We start from the raw sequence: 3,313 nt of genomic DNA on the forward strand, positions 1-3,313 counted from the left end.
ATTGACTGGCATATATGACACTTTATTACGCTTTGTAAAGCTTTGAATTAGTGTTTTGTACTTGAGTTGTCAGTGTTTTTAACGTGTTTTTGTAGTATTTTTGCATTTCAGGCATTTTCCAGGTAATCAGGTGGATTAGCATGGTTTTAGAGCTAATTTGGTGTTAGGATGGTGTCTAGAATAAAGGCTCGTGAAAAGACCGGCTCAAATCGATAAGAAGAAAAGAAATCATAATTTTATCCAGAAGGACGGCGCGCCCGCGCTGAAGCAGCGCGCGGCCGCGCCTAAGAAGCAGAAACTTAGCGCGCCCGCACTGAAGCAGCGCGCGGCCGCGCCAGGTCGGGGTGACAGAATTCTATTTTCATTGGATTTTGAGAGTTTGAATTCCTGGTTAATTTTACAACATATATATACATAAATAAAGCTCATTTTTCATAAGGAGACGTACCAGAGCTAAGGAGAAGGCGTAAGAAGACCATAGAGCACAAATCAACTAAGGCGAAGAAGATGTAGTTTATTCTTGTGATTTTTTGTTTTAAGTTGTAACTTTGGATTCTAGTTTTCTTATTCTGGAACCTTTACTTTTGTTTCATACTTGGTTTATTTAAGTGTAAAGACTACATTTATTATACCATGCTTTCATCGGAACCCACGTTGATGATGAGTTCGATTATGGCTAATTATTATCGTGGGGTTCTAATGGATTTATTTATGGATTTCTTTAGTTAATTTGTTTTGATGCCTTAGTGTGTGATGATTGTATGATAACCTAGTTTTGGTTGCGCTTATTCGTCTTATGAGCATCGCAAACTTATAAGATAGTGTGTTAATCTTTAATGAAGCGAAAGTGAATTTAAGGGTTTAGAACTTGCCATGCTAGCATAGGTTCATGTATTGATATGCATGATGCGTAGGTAATTTTAACCATCTTACTTTCCCTATGTAATCACAAGGGATAACTTGTGCATTAAACCGTTATGTTTTCAAATTCTACAGACATGTAGGGTCTCAATATAATTGGTGTCTATTCAGCTTCTATCTCTTTTGTGGATGTCTGGTAGTATGGTATTCGTACAATAAAAGTTGGTGTGTATCATTTTCGTGTTATCTGATTAGTGTCATCACCATTACATGCTAAGGTTAAGAATGAAAAAGCTTTTGAATGAATTATTTAATGAAGTTAGAATCCCATGTTTATGTCATATATTATTCAATTCTCTTTAATCTCTTAGTTTATGTTCTTTAGTATAATCTCTTAGTCAATCTTAGTATAAACAACCACAAATTGTTACTCGTCTTAGAATTGGATAATAATCATACTAGTGTTGCATAAATACATTGATTGAAATTAACCTAAACCTATCCATGTGGGAACGAACTAGAATTTATTCTATATTACTTGCGAATGCGTATACTTGCGTAAATTTTAGCGTGTGTTTAGCGACTACCAAGTTTTTGGCGCCGCTACCGGGGATTTCAGTGTTAATTTTTAGTTTATGTGTTTGTCATCATTGCTCGTTAAAGTTCAGTGACTCGGACATTGTTACTTACTTAATTCCTTGTCGTGTTTCAGGTACTCTAGCGAGCGTGTATGCATACGCGTTCTCGGTTTCGTAAGAGGACACTGGATCAAGCTGAGGAAGAAGTTGTAGTAGAGGTGAAAGTTGAGGAAGATATCTTATTTGAGAAAGAAGAAGAGGCTATTGTTGCAATGGGAGAACCAGAAGCAAATCCAAAGGTTTTGATGGACTACTCTCAACCGAAGATCGATGATATTCAGTCTAGCATTGTTCGGCCAGCCATCTCGGCAAATACCTTTGAGATCAAGTCGAGCATGATTCAGATAATACATAACTCAGTTCAGCTGGGGGGTTTTCTGAGAGAAGACCCCAACATGCACATCAGAGATTTTATCGAGATTTACGACACTTTCAAGTTCAATGGAGTTTTGGAAGATGCTATTAAGTTGAGGCTTTTCCCATTCTCTCTACGGGATAAAGCTAAGTGCTGGTTATATTCTCTACCACCAGGGTCTATCACCAAATGGGAGGATCTTGCTCAAAATTCTTAACCAAATTCTTTCCTATGGCGAAGACTGCTGCAATCAGAAACACACTTACTCAATTTGCTCAGCAATCTGGAGAATCTTTATGCGAGGCTTGGGATCGATAAAAGGAGATGCTTAGGAAGGATCCTCATCATGGGATGCCTAACTGGATGATCATTAACTATTTCTATAATGGTTTGGGTGCTACTTCTCGACCCATGCTTGATGCAGCATCAAGAGGAGCCTTGTGGGCTAAAAGCTACGAAGAAGCTTATGAATTGATTGAACTGATGGCTGCTAACGAATACCAGAATCCTACTCAGCGACTATCTCAGGGTAAGGTAGCAGGAATTCTGGAGTTGGATGCAGCTACTGCTATAGTTGCTCAGCTTAAGGCTTTGACGATAAAGGAGGATTCTCTGTCTAATTATGGAGTTAATCAGATCACTAGTGTCTGTGAGGTTTGTGCTGGTGCCCATGAGACTGATCAGTGTGCCATTTTTAATGAATCAGCTCAGTTCGTGAGCAACTTTCAGAGGTCGCAGCAACCTGTACCAGCCACCTATCATCCTAACAACCGCAGTCATCCTAATTTTAGCTGGAGCAACACTCGAAATGCAGTTTAGCAGCCTTATCAACAATATCTAGCAAAGCTGTACAACCCCCTTAGTTTTCAGCAATCACAATATGCACCAAGGCAACAACTCCAGCTGCAACAGTCGAATGAAAAATCTGAATTGGAAGAGTTGAGGCTCATGTGCAAGAGCCAAGCGGTTTCTATCAAGACCTTGGAAAATCAAATTGGGCAAATTGTCAATGCCTTGTTAAATCGTCAACCTGGTACACTTCTTAGTGACACTGAAGTGCCAGGAAAGAGGGCAGCAAATGAGCTGGTAAAGGCAATTACATTGAGGTCTGGGAAGGTTGCGAACCCCGAACATTCTCATGATTCGGATGAAGAAGCTGTGGCTGAAGAAGAAGTGCATAAGGATGCTGAAGTGGAACCAAGGAAGACTACTATTGAACACACTCCTACTGAGGGTAATACAGGGGAGAAATAGATCTATCCTCCACCTCCCTTTCCTAAGAGGCTGCAGAAGAAAAAGCTGGATAAGCAGTTTGAGAAGTTTCTGTAGGTGTTCAAGAAACTTCACATCAACATACCTTTCGCTGAAGCTCTTGAACAGATGCCTAGTTATGCAAAGTTTATGAAAGGTATTCTCTCTCGGAAGGTGAAGCTTGATGACTTAGAGATATTTGCTCTCA

The 3,313-nt window shown here is 39.6% G+C and overlaps 1 non-coding gene across 1 annotated transcript; it reads right to left on the minus strand.

Moving 5' to 3' along the window:
• Positions 1–2,100: 2,100 nt before the first annotated feature.
• LOC141715876 (small nucleolar RNA R71) lies at positions 2,101–2,207 on the minus strand. The gene has a single exon (XR_012572621.1). It is a non-coding gene; the product is annotated as a small nucleolar RNA R71 (small nucleolar RNA).
• Positions 2,208–3,313: the final 1,106 nt, after the last annotated feature.

Source organism: Apium graveolens, chromosome 3 (genome assembly GCF_009905375.1).
Source record: "Apium graveolens cultivar Ventura chromosome 3, ASM990537v1, whole genome shotgun sequence".
NCBI lineage: Eukaryota > Viridiplantae > Streptophyta > Magnoliopsida > Apiales > Apiaceae > Apium > Apium graveolens.